The following is a 22,029-nucleotide window of genomic DNA, read 5'->3' on the forward strand; positions in this document are numbered from 1 at the left end:
TGTTCACATTGCTTCGCAGAATCGCTTTTGTGCAGAAAACACTAACACTTGTTCAGAACGAAAGAAAGCACAGAGCCCCAGATTTGCTGTTGTCCTGGAGAGCTTGCAGAGCACTGGGGAAAGGCAGGCAGAGAATTCCCTGCTAGCACCTTCTCTGTGCCTGGGAAGCAGAAGTGTTCACATTGCTTCGCAGAATCGCTTTTCTGAAGAAAACACTAACACTTGTTCAGAACGAAAGAAAGCACAGAACCCCAGATTTGATGTTGCCCTGGAGAAGTTGCAAAGCACTGGGGAAAGGCAGGCAGAGATTTCCCTGCTAGCACCTTCTCTGAGCCTGGGAAGGAGAAGTGTTCCAATTCCTTCGCAGACTTGCTTTTGTGCAGAAAACAGTAAGACTTGTTCAGAACGAAAGAAAGCACAGAGCCCCAGATTTTATGTTGTCCCGGAGAGCTTGCAGAGCACTTGGGAAAGGCAGGCAGAGATTTTCCTGGTAGCACCTTCTCTGAGCCTGGGAAGGAGAAGTGTTCCCATTGCTTCGCAGAATCGCTTTTGTGCAGAAAACACTAACACTTGTTCAGAATGAGAGAAAGCACAGAGCCCCAGATTTGCTGTTGTCCTGGAGAGCTTGCAGAGCACTGGGGAAAGGCACGCAGAGATTTCCCTGCTAGCACCTTCTCTTTACCTGGGAAGCAGAAATGTTCATATTGCTTCGCAGAATCGCTTTTGTGCAGAAAACACTAAAACTTGTTCAGAACGAAATAAAGCACAGAGCCCCAGATTCTATGTTGTCCTGGAGAGCTTGCAGAGCACTGGGGAAAGGCAGGCAGAGAATTCCCTGCTAGCACCTTCTCTGTGCCTAGGAAGGAGAAGTGTTCACATTGCTTCGCAGAATCGCTTTTGTGCAGAAAACACTAACACTTGTTCAGAACGAAAGAAAGCACAGAGCCCCAGATTTTATGTTGTCCTGGAGAGCTTGCAGAGCACTGGGAAAAGGCAGGCAGAGAATTCCCTGCTAGCACCTTCTCTGTGCCTGGGAAGCAGAAGTGTTCACATTGCTTCGCAGAATCGCTTTTGTGCAGAAAACATTAAGACTTGTTCAGAACGAAAGAAAGCACAGAGCCCCAGATTTTATGTTGTCCTGGAGAGCTTGCAGAGCACTGGGGAAAGGCAGGCAGAGAATTCCCTGCTAGCACCTTCTCTGTGCCTAGGAAGCAGAAGTGTTCACATTGCTTCGCAGAATCGCTTTTCTGCAGAAAACACTAACACTTGTTCAGAACGAAAGATAGCACAGAGCCCCAGATTTTATGTTGTCCTGGAGAGCTTGCAGAGTACTGGGGAAAGGCAGGCAGAGAATTCCCTGCTAGCACCTTCTCTGTGCCTGGGAAGCAGAAGTGTTCACATTGCTTCGCAGAATCGCTTTTGTGCAGAAAACATTAAGACTTGTTCAGAACGAAAGAAAGCACAGCGCCCCAGATTTGCTGTTTTCCTGGAGAGCTTGCAGAGCACTGGGGAAAGGCAGGCAGAGAATTCCCTGCTAGCACCTTCTCTGTGCCTGGGAAGCAGAAGTGTTCACATTGCTTCGCAGAATCGCTTTTGTGCAGAAAACACTAACACTTGTTCAGAACGAAAGAAAGCACAGAGCCCCAGATTTGCTGTTGTCCTGGAGAGCTTGCAGAGCACTGGGGAAAGGCAGGCAGAGAATTCCCTGCTAGCACCTTCTCTGTGCCTGGGAAGCAGAAGTGTTCACATTGCTTCGCAGAATCGCTTTTCTGAAGAAAACACTAACACTTGTTCAGAACGAAAGAAAGCACAGAACCCCAGATTTGATGTTGCCCTGGAGAAGTTGCAAAGCACTGGGGAAAGGCAGGCAGAGATTTCCCTGCTAGCACCTTCTCTGAGCCTGGGAAGGAGAAGTGTTCCAATTCCTTCGCAGACTTGCTTTTGTGCAGAAAACAGTAAGACTTGTTCAGAACGAAAGAAAGCACAGAGCCCCAGATTTTATGTTGTCCTGGAGAGCTTGCAGAGCACTTGGGAAAGGCAGGCAGAGATTTTCCTGGTAGCACCTTCTCTGAGCCTGGGAAGGAGAAGTGTTCCCATTGCTTCGCAGAATCGCTTTTGTGCAGAAAACACTAACACTTGTTCAGAATGAGAGAAAGCACAGAGCCCCAGATTTGCTGTTGTCCTGGAGAGCTTGCAGAGCACTGGGGAAAGGCACGCAGAGATTTCCCTGCTAGCACCTTCTCTTTACCTGGGAAGCAGAAGTGTTCACATTGCTTCGCAAGAATCGCTTTTGTGCAGAAAACACTAAAACTTGTTCAGAACGAAATAAAGCACAGAGCCCCAGATTCTATGTTGTCCTGGAGAGCTTGCAGAGTACTGGGGAAAGGCAGGCAGAGAATTCCCTGCTAGCACCTTCTCTGTGCCTGTTCACATTGCTTTGCAGAATCGCTTTTGTGCAGAAAACATTAACACTTGTTCAGAACGAAAGAAAGCACAGAGCCCCAGATTTGCTGTTGTCCTGGAGAGCTTGCAGAGCACTGGGGAAAGGCAAGCAGAGAATTCCTGCTAGTACCTTCTCTGTACCTGTGAAGCAGAAGTGTTCCCATTGCTTCGCAGAATAGCTTTTGTGCAGAAAACACTAACACTTGTTCAGAACGAAAGAAAGCACAGAGCCCCAGGTTTTATGTTGTCCTGGAGAGCTTGCAGAGCACTGGGGAAAGGTAGGCAGAGAATTCCCTGCTAGCACCTTCTCTTTACCTGGGAAGCAGAAATGTTCATATTGCTTCGCAGAATCGCTTTTCTGCAGAAAATACTAACAGATGTTCAGAACGAAAGAAAGCACAGAGCCCCAGATTTTATGTTGTCCTGGAGAGCTTGCAGAGTACTGGGGAAAGGCAGGCAGAGAATTCCCTGCTAGCACCTTCTCTGTGCCTGGGAAGCAGAAGTGTTCACATTGCTTCGCAGAATCGCTTTTGTGCAGAAAACACTAACACTTGTTCAGAACGAAAGAAAGCACAGAGCCCCAGATTTGCTGTTGTCCTGGAGAGCTTGCAGAGCACTGCGGAAAGGCAGGCAGAGAATTCCCTGCTAGCACCTTCTCTGTGCCTGGGAAGTAGCAGTGTTCACATTGCTTTGCAGAATCGCTTTTGTGCACAAAACACTAACACTTGTTCAGAACGAAAGAAAGCTCAGAGCCCCAGATTTGATGTTGCCCTGGAGAGCTTGCAGAGCACTGGGGAAAGGCAGGCAGAGAATTCCCTGCTAGCACCTTTTCTGTGCCTGTTCACATTGCTTCGCAGGATCGCTTTTGTGCAGAAAACACTAACACTTGTTCAGAACGAAAGAAAGCACAGAGCCCCAGATTTTATGTTGTCCTGGAGAGCTTGCAGAGCACTGGGGAAAGGCAGGCAGAGAATTCCCTGCTAGCACCTTCTCTGTGCCTAGGAAGCAGAAGTGTTTACATTGCTTCGCAGAATCGGTTTTCTGCAGAAAACACTAACACTTGTTCAGAACGAAAGAAAGCACAGAACCCCAGATTTGCTGTTTTCCTGGAGAGCTTGCAGAGTACTGGGGAAAGGCAGGCAGAGAATTCCCTGCTAGCACCTTCTCTGTGCCTGGGAAGCAGAAGTGTTCACATTGCTTCGCAGAATCGCTTTTGTGCAGAAAACATTAAGACTTGTTCAGAACGAAAGAAAGCACAGAGCCCCAGATTTGCTGTTTTCCTGGAGAGCTTGCAGAGCACTGGGGAAAGGCAGGCAGAGAATTCCCTGCTAGCACCTTCTCTGTGCTTGGGAAGCAGAAGTGTTCACATTGCTTCGCAGAATCGCTTTTGTGCAGAAAACACTAACACTTTTTCAGAACGAAAGAAAGCACAGAGCCCCAGATTTTATGTTGTCCTGGAGAGCTTGCAGAGCACTGGGGAAAGGCAGGCAGAGAATTCCCTGCTAGCACCTTCTCTGTGCCTGGGAAGCAGAAGTGTTCACATTGCTTCGCAGAATCGCTTTTCTGCAGAAAACACTAACACTTGTTCAGAATGAAAGAAAGCACAGAGCCCCAGATTTGCTGTTGTCCTGGAGAGCTTGCAGAGCACTGGGGAAAGGCAGGCAGAGAATTCCCTGCTAGCACCTTCTCTGTGCCTGGGAAGCAGAAGTGTTCACATTGCTTTGCAGAATCGCTTTTGTGCAGAAAACACTAACACTTGTTCAGAACGAAAGATAGCACAGAGCCCCAGATTGGATGTTGTCCTGGAGAGCTTGCAGAGTACTGGGGAAAGGCAGGCAGAGAATTCCCTGCTAGCACCTTCTCTGAGCCTGGGAAGGAGAAGTGTTCCCATTGCTTCGCAGAATCGTTTTTGTGCAGAAAACACTAACACTTGTTCAGAATGAGAGAAAGCACAGAGCCCCAGATTTGCTGTTGTCCTGGAGAGCTTGCAGAGCACTGGGGAAAGGCAGGCAGAGAATTCCCTGCTAGCACCTTCTCTGTGCCTGTTCACATTGCTTCGCAGAATCGCTTTTGTGCAGAAAACACTAACACTTGTTCAGAACGAAAGAAAGCACAGAGCCCCAGATTTTATGTTGTCCTGGAGAGCTTGCAGAGCACTGGGGAAAGGCAGGCAGAGAATTCCCTGCTAGCACCTTCTCTGTGCCTAGGAAGCAGACGTGTTCATATTGCTTCGCAGAATCGCTTTTCTGCAGAAAACACTAACACTTGTTCAGAACGAAAGAAAGCACAGAGCCCCAGATTTGCTGTTGTCCTGGAGAGCTTGCAGAGCACTTGGGAAAGGCAGGCAGAGATTTTCCTGGTAGCACCTTCTCTGAGCCTGGGAAGGAGAAGAGTTCCCATTGCTTCGCAGAATCGCTTTTGTGCAGAAAACACTAACACTTGTTCAGAATGAGAGAAAGCACAGAGCCCCAGATTTGCTGTTGTCCTGGAGAGCTTGCAGAGCACCGGGGAAAGGCAGGCAGAGAATTCCCTGCTAGCACCTTCTCTCTGCCTAGGAAGCAGAAGTGTTCACATTGCTTCGCAGAATCGCTTTTCTGCAGAAAACACTAACACATGTTCAGAACGAAAGAAAGCACAGAGCCCCAGACTTGCTGTTGTCCTGGAGAGCTTGCAGAGTACTGGGGAAAGGCAGGCAGAGAATTCCCTGCTAGCACCTTCTCTGTGCCTGGGAAGCAGAAGTGTTCACATTGCTTCGCAGAATCGCTTTTGTGCACAAAACACTAACACTTGTTCAGAACGAAAGAAAGCACAGAGCCCCAGATTTGCTGTTGTCCTGGAGAGATTGCAGAGCACTGGGGAAAGGCAGGCAGAGAATTCCCTGCTAGCACCTTTTCTGTGCCTGTTCACATTGCTTCGCAGGATCGCTTTTGTGCAGAAAACACTAACACTTGTTCAGAACGAAAGAAAGCACAGAGCCCCAGATTTTATGTTGTCCTGGAGAGCTTGCAGAGCACTGGGGAAAGGCAGGCAGAGAATTCCCTGCTAGCACCTTCTCTGTGCCTAGGAAGCAGAAGTGTTCACATTGCTTCGCAGAATCGCTTTTCTGCAGAAAACACTAACACTTGTTCAGAACGAAAGATAGCACAGAGCCCCAGATTTTATGTTGTCCTGGAGAGCTTGCAGAGCACTGGGGAAAGGCAGGCAGAGAATTCCCTGCTAGCACCTTCTCTGTGCCTGGGAAGCAGAAGTGTTCACATTGCTTCGCAGAATCGCTTTTGTGCAGAAAACATTAAGACTTGTTCAGAACGAAAGAAAGCACAGCGCCCCAGATTTTCTGTTTTCCTGGAGAGCTTGCAGAGCACTGGGGAAAGGCAGGCAGAGAATTCCCTGCTAGCACCTTCTCTGTGCCTGGGAAGCAGAAGTGTTCACATTGCTTCGCAGAATCGCTTTTGTGCAGAAAACATTAAGACTTGTTCAGAACGAAAGAAAGCACAGCGCCCCAGATTTGCTGTTTTCCTGGAGAGCTTGCAGAGCACTGGGGAAAGGCAGGCAGAGAATTCCCTGCTAGCACCTTCTCTGTGCCTGGGAAGCAGAAGTGTTCACATTGCTTCGCAGAATCGCTTTTGTGCAGAAAACACTAACACTTGTTCAGAACGAAAGAAAGCACAGAGCCCCAGATTTGCTGTTGTCCTGGAGAGCTTGCAGAGTACTGGGGAAAGGCAGGCAGAGAATTCCCTGCTAGCACCTTCTCTGTGCCTGGGAAGCAGAAGTGTTCACATTGCTTCGCAGAATCGCTTTTCTGAAGAAAACACTAACACTTGTTCAGAACGAAAGAAAGCACAGAACCCCAGATTTGATGTTGCCCTGGAGAAGTTGCAAAGCACTGGGGAAAGGCAGGCAGAGATTTCCCTGCTAGCACCTTCTCTGAGCCTGGGAAGGAGAAGTGTTCCAATTCCTTCGCAGACTTGCTTTTGTGCAGAAAACAGTAAGACTTGTTCAGAACGAAAGAAAGCACAGAGCCCCAGATTTTATGTTGTCCTGGAGAGCTTGCAGAGCACTTGGGAAAGGCAGGCAGAGATTTTCCTGGTAGCACCTTCTCTGAGCCTGGGAAGGAGAAGTGTTCCCATTGCTTCGCAGAATCGCTTTTGTGCAGAAAACACTAACACTTGTTCAGAATGAGAGAAAGCACAGAGCCCCAGATTTGCTGTTGTCCTGGAGAGCTTGCAGAGCACTGGGGAAAGGCACGCAGAGATTTCCCTGCTAGCACCTTCTCTTTACCTGGGAAGCAGAAATGTTCATATTGCTTCGCAGAATCGCTTTTGTGCAGAAAACACTAACACTTGTTCAGAACGAAAGAAAGCACAGAGCCCCAGATTTTATGTTGTCCTGGAGAGCTTGCAGAGCACTGGGGAAAGGCAGGCAGAGAATTCCCTGCTAGCACCTTCTCTGTGCCTAGGAAGGAGAAGTGTTCACATTGCTTCGCAGAATCGCTTTTGTGCAGAAAACACTAACACTTGTTCAGAACGAAAGAAAGCACAGAGCCCCAGATTTTATGTTGTCCTGGAGAGCTTGCAGAGTACTGGGGAAAGGCAGGCAGAGAATTCCCTGCTAGCACCTTCTCTGTGCCTGGGAAGCAGAAGTGTTCACATTGCTTCGCAGAATCGCTTTTGTGCAGAAAACATTAAGACTTGTTCAGAACGAAAGAAAGGACAGAGCCCCAGATTTTATGTTGTCCTGGAGAGCTTGCAGAGCACTGGGGAAAGGCAGGCAGAGAATTCCCTGCTAGCACCTTCTCTGTGCCTAGGAAGCAGAAGTGTTCACATTGCTTCGCAGAATCGCTTTTCTGCAGAAAACACTAACACTTGTTCAGAACGAAAGATAGCACAGAGCCCCAGATTTTATGTTGTCCTGGAGAGCTTGCAGAGTACTGGGGAAAGGCAGGCAGAGAATTCCCTGCTAGCACCTTCTCTGTGTCTGGGAAGCAGAAGTGTTCACATTGCTTCGCAGAATCGCTTTTGTGCAGAAAACATTAAGACTTGTTCAGAACGAAAGAAAGCACAGCGCCCCAGATTTGCTGTTTTCCTGGAGAGCTTGCAGAGCACTGGGGAAAGGCAGGCAGAGAATTCCCTGCTAGCACCTTCTCTGTGCCTGGGAAGCAGAAGTGTTCACATTGCTTCGCAGAATCGCTTTTGTGCAGAAAACATTAAGACTTGTTCAGAACGAAAGAAAGCACAGAGCCCCAGATTTTATGTTGTCCTGGAGAGCTTGCAGAGCACTGGGGAAAGGCAGGCAGAGAATTCCCTGCTAGCACCTTCTCTGTGCCTCGGAAGCAGAAGTGTTCACATTGCTTCGCAGAATCGCTTTTCTGCAGAAAACACTAACACTTGTTCAGAACGAAAGAAAGCACAGCGCCCCAGATTTGCTGTTTTCCTGGAGAGCTTGCAGAGCACTGGGGAAAGGCAGGCAGAGAATTCCCTGCTAGCACCTTCTCTGTGCCTGGGAAGCAGAAGTGTTCACATTGCTTCGCAGAATCGCTTTTGTGCAGAAAACACTAACACTTGTTCAGAACGAAAGAAAGCACAGAGCCCCAGATTTGCTGTTGTCCTGGAGAGCTTGCAGAGCACTGGGGAAAGGCAGGCAGAGAATTCCCTGCTAGCACCTTCTCTGTGCCTGGGAAGCAGAAGTGTTCACATTGCTTCGCAGAATCGCTTTTCTGAAGAAAACACTAACACTTGTTCAGAACGAAAGAAAGCACAGAACCCCAGATTTGATGTTGCCCTGGAGAAGTTGCAAAGCACTGGGGAAAGGCAGGCAGAGATTTCCCTGCTAGCACCTTCTCTGAGCCTGGGAAGGAGAAGTGTTCCAATTCCTTCGCAGACTTGCTTTTGTGCAGAAAACAGTAAGACTTGTTCAGAACGAAAGAAAGCACAGAGCCCCAGATTTTATGTTGTCCCGGAGAGCTTGCAGAGCACTTGGGAAAGGCAGGCAGAGATTTTCCTGGTAGCACCTTCTCTGAGCCTGGGAAGGAGAAGTGTTCCCATTGCTTCGCAGAATCGCTTTTGTGCAGAAAACACTAACACTTGTTCAGAATGAGAGAAAGCACAGAGCCCCAGATTTGCTGTTGTCCTGGAGAGCTTGCAGAGCACTGGGGAAAGGCACGCAGAGATTTCCCTGCTAGCACCTTCTCTTTACCTGGGAAGCAGAAATGTTCATATTGCTTCGCAGAATCGCTTTTGTGCAGAAAACACTAACACTTGTTCAGAACGAAAGAAAGCACAGAGCCCCAGATTTTATGTTGTCCTGGAGAGCTTGCAGAGCACTGGGGAAAGGCAGGCAGAGAATTCCCTGCTAGCACCTTCTCTGTGCCTAGGAAGGAGAAGTGTTCACATTGCTTCGCAGAATCGCTTTTGTGCAGAAAACACTAACACTTGTTCAGAACGAAAGAAAGCACAGAGCCCCAGATTTTATGTTGTCCTGGAGAGCTTGCAGAGCACTGGGAAAAGGCAGGCAGAGAATTCCCTGCTAGCACCTTCTCTGTGCCTGGGAAGCAGAAGTGTTCACATTGCTTCGCAGAATCGCTTTTGTGCAGAAAACATTAAGACTTGTTCAGAACGAAAGAAAGCACAGAGCCCCAGATTTTATGTTGTCCTGGAGAGCTTGCAGAGCACTGGGGAAAGGCAGGCAGAGAATTCCCTGCTAGCACCTTCTCTGTGCCTAGGAAGCAGAAGTGTTCACATTGCTTCGCAGAATCGCTTTTCTGCAGAAAACACTAACACTTGTTCAGAACGAAAGATAGCACAGAGCCCCAGATTTTATGTTGTCCTGGAGAGCTTGCAGAGTACTGGGGAAAGGCAGGCAGAGAATTCCCTGCTAGCACCTTCTCTGTGCCTGGGAAGCAGAAGTGTTCACATTGCTTCGCAGAATCGCTTTTGTGCAGAAAACATTAAGACTTGTTCAGAACGAAAGAAAGCACAGCGCCCCAGATTTGCTGTTTTCCTGGAGAGCTTGCAGAGCACTGGGGAAAGGCAGGCAGAGAATTCCCTGCTAGCACCTTCTCTGTGCCTGGGAAGCAGAAGTGTTCACATTGCTTCGCAGAATCGCTTTTGTGCAGAAAACACTAACACTTGTTCAGAACGAAAGAAAGCACAGAGCCCCAGATTTGCTGTTGTCCTGGAGAGCTTGCAGAGCACTGGGGAAAGGCAGGCAGAGAATTCCCTGCTAGCACCTTCTCTGTGCCTGGGAAGCAGAAGTGTTCACATTGCTTCGCAGAATCGCTTTTCTGAAGAAAACACTAACACTTGTTCAGAACGAAAGAAAGCACAGAACCCCAGATTTGATGTTGCCCTGGAGAAGTTGCAAAGCACTGGGGAAAGGCAGGCAGAGATTTCCCTGCTAGCACCTTCTCTGAGCCTGGGAAGGAGAAGTGTTCCAATTCCTTCGCAGACTTGCTTTTGTGCAGAAAACAGTAAGACTTGTTCAGAACGAAAGAAAGCACAGAGCCCCAGATTTTATGTTGTCCTGGAGAGCTTGCAGAGCACTTGGGAAAGGCAGGCAGAGATTTTCCTGGTAGCACCTTCTCTGAGCCTGGGAAGGAGAAGTGTTCCCATTGCTTCGCAGAATCGCTTTTGTGCAGAAAACACTAACACTTGTTCAGAATGAGAGAAAGCACAGAGCCCCAGATTTGCTGTTGTCCTGGAGAGCTTGCAGAGCACTGGGGAAAGGCACGCAGAGATTTCCCTGCTAGCACCTTCTCTTTACCTGGGAAGCAGAAGTGTTCACATTGCTTCGCAAGAATCGCTTTTGTGCAGAAAACACTAAAACTTGTTCAGAACGAAATAAAGCACAGAGCCCCAGATTCTATGTTGTCCTGGAGAGCTTGCAGAGTACTGGGGAAAGGCAGGCAGAGAATTCCCTGCTAGCACCTTCTCTGTGCCTGTTCACATTGCTTTGCAGAATCGCTTTTGTGCAGAAAACATTAACACTTGTTCAGAACGAAAGAAAGCACAGAGCCCCAGATTTGCTGTTGTCCTGGAGAGCTTGCAGAGCACTGGGGAAAGGCAAGCAGAGAATTCCTGCTAGTACCTTCTCTGTACCTGTGAAGCAGAAGTGTTCCCATTGCTTCGCAGAATAGCTTTTGTGCAGAAAACACTAACACTTGTTCAGAACGAAAGAAAGCACAGAGCCCCAGGTTTTATGTTGTCCTGGAGAGCTTGCAGAGCACTGGGGAAAGGTAGGCAGAGAATTCCCTGCTAGCACCTTCTCTTTACCTGGGAAGCAGAAATGTTCATATTGCTTCGCAGAATCGCTTTTCTGCAGAAAATACTAACAGATGTTCAGAACGAAAGAAAGCACAGAGCCCCAGATTTTATGTTGTCCTGGAGAGCTTGCAGAGTACTGGGGAAAGGCAGGCAGAGAATTCCCTGCTAGCACCTTCTCTGTGCCTGGGAAGCAGAAGTGTTCACATTGCTTCGCAGAATCGCTTTTGTGCAGAAAACACTAACACTTGTTCAGAACGAAAGAAAGCACAGAGCCCCAGATTTGCTGTTGTCCTGGAGAGCTTGCAGAGCACTGCGGAAAGGCAGGCAGAGAATTCCCTGCTAGCACCTTCTCTGTGCCTGGGAAGTAGCAGTGTTCACATTGCTTTGCAGAATCGCTTTTGTGCACAAAACACTAACACTTGTTCAGAACGAAAGAAAGCTCAGAGCCCCAGATTTGATGTTGCCCTGGAGAGCTTGCAGAGCACTGGGGAAAGGCAGGCAGAGAATTCCCTGCTAGCACCTTTTCTGTGCCTGTTCACATTGCTTCGCAGGATCGCTTTTGTGCAGAAAACACTAACACTTGTTCAGAACGAAAGAAAGCACAGAGCCCCAGATTTTATGTTGTCCTGGAGAGCTTGCAGAGCACTGGGGAAAGGCAGGCAGAGAATTCCCTGCTAGCACCTTCTCTGTGCCTAGGAAGCAGAAGTGTTTACATTGCTTCGCAGAATCGGTTTTCTGCAGAAAACACTAACACTTGTTCAGAACGAAAGAAAGCACAGAACCCCAGATTTGCTGTTTTCCTGGAGAGCTTGCAGAGTACTGGGGAAAGGCAGGCAGAGAATTCCCTGCTAGCACCTTCTCTGTGCCTGGGAAGCAGAAGTGTTCACATTGCTTCGCAGAATCGCTTTTGTGCAGAAAACATTAAGACTTGTTCAGAACGAAAGAAAGCACAGAGCCCCAGATTTGCTGTTTTCCTGGAGAGCTTGCAGAGCACTGGGGAAAGGCAGGCAGAGAATTCCCTGCTAGCACCTTCTCTGTGCTTGGGAAGCAGAAGTGTTCACATTGCTTCGCAGAATCGCTTTTGTGCAGAAAACACTAACACTTTTTCAGAACGAAAGAAAGCACAGAGCCCCAGATTTTATGTTGTCCTGGAGAGCTTGCAGAGTACTGGGGAAAGGCAGGCAGAGAATTCCCTGCTAGCACCTTCTCTGAGCCTGGGAAGGAGAAGTGTTCCCATTGCTTCGCAGAATCGTTTTTGTGCAGAAAACACTAACACTTGTTCAGAATGAGAGAAAGCACAGAGCCCCAGATTTGCTGTTGTCCTGGAGAGCTTGCAGAGCACTGGGGAAAGGCAGGCAGAGAATTCCCTGCTAGCACCTTCTCTGTGCCTGTTCACATTGCTTCGCAGAATCGCTTTTGTGCAGAAAACACTAACACTTGTTCAGAACGAAAGAAAGCACAGAGCCCCAGATTTTATGTTGTCCTGGAGAGCTTGCAGAGCACTGGGGAAAGGCAGGCAGAGAATTCCCTGCTAGCACCTTCTCTGTGCCTAGGAAGCAGACGTGTTCATATTGCTTCGCAGAATCGCTTTTCTGCAGAAAACACTAACACTTGTTCAGAACGAAAGAAAGCACAGAGCCCCAGATTTGCTGTTGTCCTGGAGAGCTTGCAGAGTACTGGGGAAAGGCTGGCAGAGAATTCCCTGCTAGCACCTTCTCTGTGCGTGGGAAGCAGAAGTGTTCACATTGCTTCGCACAATCGCTTTTGTGCAGAAAACATTAAGACTTGTTCAGAACGAAAGAAAGCACAGAGCCCCAGATTTGATGTTGTCCTGGAGAGCTTGCAGAGCACCGGGGAAAGGCAGGCAGAGAATTCCCTGCTAGCACCTTCTCTCTGCCTAGGAAGCAGAAGTGTTCACATTGCTTCGCAGAATCGCTTTTCTGCAGAAAACACTAACACATGTTCAGAACGAAAGAAAGCACAGAGCCCCAGACTTGCTGTTGTCCTGGAGAGCTTGCAGAGTACTGGGGAAAGGCAGGCAGAGAATTCCCTGCTAGCACCTTCTCTGTGCCTGGGAAGCAGAAGTGTTCACATTGCTTCGCAGAATCGCTTTTGTGCACAAAACACTAACACTTGTTCAGAACGAAAGAAAGCACAGAGCCCCAGATTTGCTGTTGTCCTGGAGAGATTGCAGAGCACTGGGGAAAGGCAGGCAGAGAATTCCCTGCTAGCACCTTTTCTGTGCCTGTTCACATTGCTTCGCAGGATCGCTTTTGTGCAGAAAACACTAACACTTGTTCAGAACGAAAGAAAGCACAGAGCCCCAGATTTTATGTTGTCCTGGAGAGCTTGCAGAGCACTGGGGAAAGGCAGGCAGAGAATTCCCTGCTAGCACCTTCTCTGTGCCTAGGAAGCAGAAGTGTTCACATTGCTTCGCAGAATCGCTTTTCTGCAGAAAACACTAACACTTGTTCAGAACGAAAGATAGCACAGAGCCCCAGATTTTATGTTGTCCTGGAGAGCTTGCAGAGCACTGGGGAAAGGCAGGCAGAGAATTCCCTGCTAGCACCTTCTCTGTGCCTGGGAAGCAGAAGTGTTCACATTGCTTCGCAGAATCGCTTTTGTGCAGAAAACATTAAGACTTGTTCAGAACGAAAGAAAGCACAGCGCCCCAGATTTTCTGTTTTCCTGGAGAGCTTGCAGAGCACTGGGGAAAGGCAGGCAGAGAATTCCCTGCTAGCACCTTCTCTGTGCCTGGGAAGCAGAAGTGTTCACATTGCTTCGCAGAATCGCTTTTGTGCAGAAAACATTAAGACTTGTTCAGAACGAAAGAAAGCACAGCGCCCCAGATTTGCTGTTTTCCTGGAGAGCTTGCAGAGCACTGGGGAAAGGCAGGCAGAGAATTCCCTGCTAGCACCTTCTCTGTGCCTGGGAAGCAGAAGTGTTCACATTGCTTCGCAGAATCGCTTTTGTGCAGAAAACACTAACACTTGTTCAGAACGAAAGAAAGCACAGAGCCCCAGATTTGCTGTTGTCCTGGAGAGCTTGCAGAGTACTGGGGAAAGGCAGGCAGAGAATTCCCTGCTAGCACCTTCTCTGTGCCTGGGAAGCAGAAGTGTTCACATTGCTTCGCAGAATCGCTTTTCTGAAGAAAACACTAACACTTGTTCAGAACGAAAGAAAGCACAGAACCCCAGATTTGATGTTGCCCTGGAGAAGTTGCAAAGCACTGGGGAAAGGCAGGCAGAGATTTCCCTGCTAGCACCTTCTCTGAGCCTGGGAAGGAGAAGTGTTCCAATTCCTTCGCAGACTTGCTTTTGTGCAGAAAACAGTAAGACTTGTTCAGAACGAAAGAAAGCACAGAGCCCCAGATTTTATGTTGTCCTGGAGAGCTTGCAGAGCACTTGGGAAAGGCAGGCAGAGATTTTCCTGGTAGCACCTTCTCTGAGCCTGGGAAGGAGAAGTGTTCCCATTGCTTCGCAGAATCGCTTTTGTGCAGAAAACACTAACACTTGTTCAGAATGAGAGAAAGCACAGAGCCCCAGATTTGCTGTTGTCCTGGAGAGCTTGCAGAGCACTGGGGAAAGGCACGCAGAGATTTCCCTGCTAGCACCTTCTCTTTACCTGGGAAGCAGAAATGTTCATATTGCTTCGCAGAATCGCTTTTGTGCAGAAAACACTAACACTTGTTCAGAACGAAAGAAAGCACAGAGCCCCAGATTTTATGTTGTCCTGGAGAGCTTGCAGAGCACTGGGGAAAGGCAGGCAGAGAATTCCCTGCTAGCACCTTCTCTGTGCCTAGGAAGGAGAAGTGTTCACATTGCTTCGCAGAATCGCTTTTGTGCAGAAAACACTAACACTTGTTCAGAACGAAAGAAAGCACAGAGCCCCAGATTTTATGTTGTCCTGGAGAGCTTGCAGAGCACTGGGGAAAGGCAGGCAGAGAATTCCCTGCTAGCACCTTCTCTGTGCCTGGGAAGCAGAAGTGTTCACATTGCTTCGCAGAATCGCTTTTGTGCAGAAAACATTAAGACTTGTTCAGAACGAAAGAAAGGACAGAGCCCCAGATTTTATGTTGTCCTGGAGAGCTTGCAGAGCACTGGGGAAAGGCAGGCAGAGAATTCCCTGCTAGCACCTTCTCTGTGCCTAGGAAGCAGAAGTGTTCACATTGCTTCGCAGAATCGCTTTTCTGCAGAAAACACTAACACTTGTTCAGAACGAAAGATAGCACAGAGCCCCAGATTTTATGTTGTCCTGGAGAGCTTGCAGAGTACTGGGGAAAGGCAGGCAGAGAATTCCCTGCTAGCACCTTCTCTGTGTCTGGGAAGCAGAAGTGTTCACATTGCTTCGCAGAATCGCTTTTGTGCAGAAAACATTAAGACTTGTTCAGAACGAAAGAAAGCACAGCGCCCCAGATTTGCTGTTTTCCTGGAGAGCTTGCAGAGCACTGGGGAAAGGCAGGCAGAGAATTCCCTGCTAGCACCTTCTCTGTGCCTGGGAAGCAGAAGTGTTCACATTGCTTCGCAGAATCGCTTTTGTGCAGAAAACACTAACACTTGTTCAGAACGAAAGAAAGCTCAGAGCCCCAGATTTGCTGTTGTCCTGGAGAGCTTGCAGAGCACTGGGGAAAGGCAGGCAGAGAATTCCCTGCTAGCACCTTCTCTGTGCCTGGGAAGCAGAAGTGTTCACATTGCTTCGCAGAATCGCTTTTCTGAAGAAAACACTAACACTTGTTCAGAACGAAAGAAAGCACAGAACCCCAGATTTGATGTTGCCCTGGAGAAGTTGCAAAGCACTGGGGAAAGGCAGGCAGAGATTTCCCTGCTAGCACCTTCTCTGAGCCTGGGAAGGAGAAGTGTTCCAATTCCTTCGCAGACTTGCTTTTGTGCAGAAAACAGTAAGACTTGTTCAGAACGAAAGAAAGCACAGAGCCCCAGATTTGCTGTTGTCCTGGAGAGCTTGCAGAGCACTTGGGAAAGGCAGGCAGAGATTTCCCTGCTAGCACCTTCTCTTTACCTGGGAAGCAGAAGTGTTCACATTGCTTCGCAGAATCGCTTTTGTGCAGAAAACAGTAACACTTGTTCAGAAGGAAAGAAAGCACAGAGCCCCAGATTTTATGTTGTCCTGGAGAGCTTGCAGAGCACTGGGGAAAGGCAGGCAGAGAATTCCCTGCTAGCACCTTCTCTGTGCCTAGGAAGCAGACGTGTTCATATTGCTTCGCAGAATCGCTTTTCTGCAGAAAACACTAACACTTGTTCAGAACGAAAGAAAGCACAGAGCCCCAGATTTGCTGTTGTCCTGGAGAGCTTGCAGAGTACTGGGGAAAGGCTGGCAGAGAATTCCCTGCTAGCACCTTCTCTGTGCGTGGGAAGCAGAAGTGTTCACATTGCTTCGCACAATCGCTTTTGTGCAGAAAACATTAAGACTTGTTCAGAACGAAAGAAAGCACAGAGCCCCAGATTTGATGTTGTCCTGGAGAGCTTGCAGAGCACCGGGGAAAGGCAGGCAGAGAATTCCCTGCTAGCACCTTCTCTCTGCCTAGGAAGCAGAAGTGTTCACATTGCTTCGCAGAATCGCTTTTCTGCAGAAAACACTAACACATGTTCAGAACGAAAGAAAGCACAGAGCCCCAGACTTGCTGTTGTCCTGGAGAGCTTGCAGAGTACTGGGGAAAGGCAGGCAGAGAATTCCCTGCTAGCACCTTCTCTGTGCCTGGGAAGCAGAAGTGTTCACATTGCTTCGCAGAATCTCTTTTGTGCACAAAACACTAACACTTGTTCAGAACGAAAGAAAGCACAGAGCCCCAGATTTGCTGTTGTCCTGGAGAGCTTGCAGAGCACTGGGGAAAGGCAGGCAGAGAATTCCCTGCTAGCACCTTTTCTGTGCCTGTTCACATTGCTTCGCAGGATCGCTTTTGTGCAGAAAACACTAACACTTGTTCAGAACGAAAGAAAGCACAGAGCCCCAGATTTTATGTTGTCCTGGAGAGCTTGCAGAGCACTGGGGAAAGGCAGGCAGAGAATTCCCTGCTAGCACCTTCTCTGTGCCTAGGAAGCAGAAGTGTTCACATTGCTTCGCAGAATCGCTTTTCTGCAGAAAACACTAACACTTGTTCAGAACGAAAGATAGCACAGAGCCCCAGATTTTATGTTGTCCTGGAGAGCTTACAGAGCACTGGGGAAAGGCAGGCAGAGAATTCCCTGCTAGCACCTTCTCTGTGCCTGGGAAGCAGAAGTGTTCACATTGCTTCGCAGAATCGCTTTTGTGCAGAAAACATTAAGACTTGTTCAGAACGAAAGAAAGCACAGCGCCCCAGATTTTCTGTTTTCCTGGAGAGCTTGCAGAGCACTGGGGAAAGGCAGGCAGAGAATTCCCTGCTAGCACCTTCTCTGTGCCTGGGAAGCAGAAGTGTTCACATTGCTTCGCAGAATCGCTTTTGTGCAGAAAACATTAAGACTTGTTCAGAACGAAAGAAAGCACAGCGCCCCAGATTTTCTGTTTTCCTGGAGAGCTTGCAGAGCACTGGGGAAAGGCAGGCAGAGAATTCCCTGCTAGCACCTTCTCTGTGCCTGGGAAGCAGAAGTGTTCACATTGCTTCGCAGAATCGCTTTTGTGCAGAAAACACTAACACTTGTTCAGAACGAAAGAAAGCACAGAGCCCCAGATTTGCTGTTGTCCTGGAGAGCTTGCAGAGCACTGGGGAAAGGCAGGCAGAGAATTCCCTGCTAGCACCTTCTCTGTGCCTGGGAAGCAGAAGTGTTCACATTGCTTCGCAGAATCGCTTTTCTGAAGAAAACACTAACACTTGTTCAGAACGAAAGAAAGCACAGAACCCCAGATTTGATGTTGCCCTGGAGAAGTTGCAAAGCACTGGGGAAAGGCAGGCAGAGATTTCCCTGCTAGCACCTTCTCTGAGCCTGGGAAGGAGAAGTGTTCCAATTCCTTCGCAGACTTGCTTTTGTGCAGAAAACAGTAAGACTTGTTCAGAACGAAAGAAAGCACAGAGCCCCAGATTTTATGTTGTCCTGGAGAGCTTGCAGAGCACTGGGGAAAGGCACGCAGAGATTTCCCTGCTAGCACCTTCTCTTTACCTGGGAAGCAGAAATGTTCATATTGCTTCGCAGAATCGCTTTTGTGCAGAAAACACTAACACTTGTTCAGAACGAAAGAAAGCACAGAGCCCCAGATTTTATGTTGTCCTGGAGAGCTTGCAGAGCACTGGGGAAAGGCAGGCAGAGAATTCCCTGCTAGCACCTTCTCTGTGCCTAGGAAGGAGAAGTGTTCACATTGCTTCGCAGAATCGCTTTTGTGCAGAAAACACTAACACTTGTTCAGAACGAAAGAAAGCACAGAGCCCCAGATTTTATGTTGTCCTGGAGAGCTTGCAGAGCACTGGGGAAAGGCAGGCAGAGAATTCCCTGCTAGCACCTTCTCTGTGCCTGGGAAGCAGAAGTGTTCACATTGCTTCGCAGAATCGCTTTTGTGCAGAAAACATTAAGACTTGTTCAGAACGAAAGAAAGCACAGAGCCCCAGATTTTATGTTGTCCTGGAGAGCTTGCAGAGCACTGGGGAAAGGCAGGCAGAGAATTCCCTGCTAGCACCTTCTCTGTGCCTAGGAAGCAGAAGTGTTCACATTGCTTCGCAGAATCGCTTTTCTGCAGAAAACACTAACACTTGTTCAGAACGAAAGATAGCACAGAGCCCCAGATTTTATGTTGTCCTGGAGAGCTTGCAGAGTACTGGGGAAAGGCAGGCAGAGAATTCCCTGCTAGCACCTTCTCTGTGCCTGGGAAGCAGAAGTGTTCACATTGCTTCGCAGAATCGCTTTTGTGCAGAAAACATTAAGACTTGTTCAGAACGAAAGAAAGCACAGCGCCCCAGATTTGCTGTTTTCCTGGAGAGCTTGCAGAGCACTGGGGAAAGGCAGGCAGAGAATTCCCTGCTAGCACCTTCTCTGTGCCTGGGAAGCAGAAGTGTTCACATTGCTTCGCAGAATCGCTTTTCTGAAGAAAACACTAACACTTGTTCAGAACGAAAGAAAGCACAGAACCCCAGATTTGATGTTGCCCTGGAGAAGTTGCAAAGCACTGGGGAAAGGCAGGCAGAGATTTCCCTGCTAGCACCTTCTCTGAGCCTGGGAAGGAGAAGTGTTCCAATTCCTTCGCAGACTTGCTTTTGTGCAGAAAACAGTAAGACTTGTTCAGAACGAAAGAAAGCACAGAGCCCCAGATTTGCTGTTGTCCTGGAGAGCTTGCAGAGCACTTGGGAAAGGCAGGCAGAGATTTCCCTGCTAGCACCTTCTCTTTACCTGGGAAGCAGAAGTGTTCACATTGCTTCGCAGAATCGCTTTTGTGCAGAAAACACTAAAACTTGTTCAGAACGAAATAAAGCACAGAGCCCCAGATTCTATGTTGTCCTGGAGAGCTTGCAGAGTACTGGGGAAAGGCAGGCAGAGAATTCCCTGCTAGCACCTTCTCTGTGCCTGGGAAGCAGAAGTGTTCACATTGCTTCGCAGAATCGCTTTTGTGCACAAAACACTAACACTTGTTCAGAACGAAAGAAAGCTCAGAGCCCCAGATTTGATGTTGCCCTGGAGAGCTTGCAGAGCACTGGGGAAAGGCAGGCAGAGAATTCCCTGCTAGCACCTTTTCTGTGCCTGTTCACATTGCTTCGCAGGATCGCTTTTGTGCAGAAAACATTAAGACTTGTTCAGAACGAAAGAAAGCACAGAGCCCCAGATTTGCTATTTTCCTGGAGAGCTTGCAGAGCACTGGGGAAAGGCAGGCAGAGAATTCCCTGCTAGCACCTTCTCTGTGCCTAGGAAGCAGAAGTGTTCACATTGCTTCGCAGAATCGCTTTTGTGCAGAAAACACTAACACTTGTTCAGAACGAAAGAAAGCACAGAAACCCAGATTCTATGTTGTCCTGGAGAGCTTGCAGAGCACCGGGGAAAGGCAGGCAGAGAATTCCCTGCTAGCACCTTCTCTGTGCCTGGGAAGCAGAAGTGTTCACATTGCTTCGCAGAATCGCTTTTGTGCAGAAAACACTAACACTTGTTCAGAACGAAAGAAAGCACAGAAACCCAGATTTGATGTTGCCCTGGAAAAGTTGCATAGCACTGGGGAAAGGCAGGCAGAGAATTCCCTGCTAGCACCTTCTCTGTGCTTGGGAAGCAGAAGTGTTCACATTGCTTCGCAGAATCGCTTTTGTGCAGAAAACACTAACACTTTTTCAGAACGAAAGAAAGCACAGAGCCCCAGATTTTATGTTGTCCTGGAGAGCTTGCAGAGCACTGGGGAAAGGCAGGCAGAGAATTCCCTGCTAGCACCTTCTCTGTGCTGGGAAGCAGAAGTGTTCACATTGCTTCGCAGAATCGCTTTTCTGCAGAAAACACTAACACTTGTTCAGAATGAAAGAAAGCACAGAGCCCCAGATTTTATGTTGTCCTGGAGAGCTTGCAGAGCACTGGGGAAAGGCAGGCAGAGAATTCCCTGCTAGCACCTTCTCTGTGCCTGGGAAGCAGAAGTGTTCACATTGCTTTGCAGAATCGCTTTTGTGCAGAAAACACTAACACTTGTTCAGAATGAGAGAAAGCACAGAGCCCCAGATTTGCTGTTGTCCTGGAGAGCTTGCAGAGTACTGGGGAAAGGCAGGCAGAGAATTCCCTGCTAGCACCTTCTCTGAGCCTGGGAAGGAGAAGTGTTCCCATTGCTTCGCAGAATCGTTTTTGTGCAGAAAACACTAACACTTGTTCAGAATGAGAGAAAGCACAGAGCCCCAGACTTGCTGTTGTCCTGGAGAGCTTGCAGAGCACTGGGGAAAGGCAGGCAGAGAATTCCCTGCTAGCACCTTCTCTGTGCCTGTTCACATTGCTTCGCAGAATCGCTTTTGTGCAGAAAACACTAACACTTGTTCAGAACGAAAGAAAGCACAGAGCCCCAGATTCTATGTTGTCCTGGAGAGCTTGCAGAGCACTGGGGAAAGGCAGGCAGAGAATTCCCTGCTAGCACCTTCTCTGTGCCTAGGAAGCAGACGTGTTCATATTGCTTCGCAGAATCGCTTTTCTGCAGAAAACACTAACACTTGTTCAGAACGAAAGAAAGCACAGAGCCCCAGATTTGCTGTTGTCCTGGAGAGCTTGCAGAGTACTGGGGAAAGGCTGGCAGAGAATTCCCTGCTAGCACCTTCTCTGTGCGTGGGAAGCAGAAGTGTTCACATTGCTTCGCACAATCGCTTTTGTGCAGAAAACATTAAGACTTGTTCAGAACGAAAGAAAGCACAGAGCCCCAGATTTGATGTTGTCCTGGAGAGCTTGCAGAGCACCGGGGAAAGGCAGGCAGAGAATTCCCTGCTAGCACCTTCTCTGTGCCTAGGAAGCAGAAGTGTTCACATTGCTTCGCAGAATCGCTTTTCTGCAGAAAACACTAACACATGTTCAGAACGAAAGAAAGCACAGAGCCCCAGACTTGCTGTTGTCCTGGAGAGCTTGCAGAGCACTGGGGAAAGGCAGGCAGAGAATTCCCTGCTAGCACCTTCTCTGTGCCTGGGAAGCAGAAGTGTTCACATTGCTTCGCAGAATCGCTTTTGTGCAGAAAACACTAACACTTGTTCAGAACGAAAGAAAGCACAGAGCCCCAGATTTGCTGTTGTCCTGGAGAGCTTGCAGAGCACTGGGGAAAGGCAGGCAGAGAATTCCCTGCTAGCACCTTTTCTGTGCCTGTTCACATTGCTTCGCAGGATCGCTTTTGTGCAGAAAACACTAACACTTGTTCAGAACGAAAGAAAGCACAGAGCCCCAGATTTTATGTTGTCCTGGAGAGCTTGCAGAGCACTGGGGAAAGGCAGGCAGAGAATTCCCTGCTAGCACCTTCTCTGTGCCTCGGAAGCAGAAGTGTTCACATTGCTTCGCAGAATCGCTTTTCTGCAGAAAACACTAACACTTGTTCAGAACGAAAGAAAGCACAGCGCCCCAGATTTGCTGTTTTCCTGGAGAGCTTGCAGAGCACTGGGGAAAGGCAGGCAGAGAATTCCCTGCTAGCACCTTCTCTGTGCCTGGGAAGCAGAAGTGTTCACATTGCTTCGCAGAATCGCTTTTGTGCAGAAAACACTAACACTTGTTCAGAACGAAAGAAAGCACAGAGCCCCAGATTTGCTGTTGTCCTGGAGAGCTTGCAGAGCACTGGGGAAAGGCAGGCAGAGAATTCCCTGCTAGCACCTTCTCTGTGCCTGGGAAGCAGTAGTGTTCACATTGCTTCGCAGAATCGCTTTTCTGAAGAAAACACTAACACTTGTTCAGAACGAAAGAAAGCACAGAACCCCAGATTTGAT

The sequence above is a fragment of the Strix aluco genome, chromosome 27, assembly GCF_031877795.1.
Source record: "Strix aluco isolate bStrAlu1 chromosome 27, bStrAlu1.hap1, whole genome shotgun sequence".
Lineage (NCBI taxonomy): Eukaryota > Metazoa > Chordata > Aves > Strigiformes > Strigidae > Strix > Strix aluco.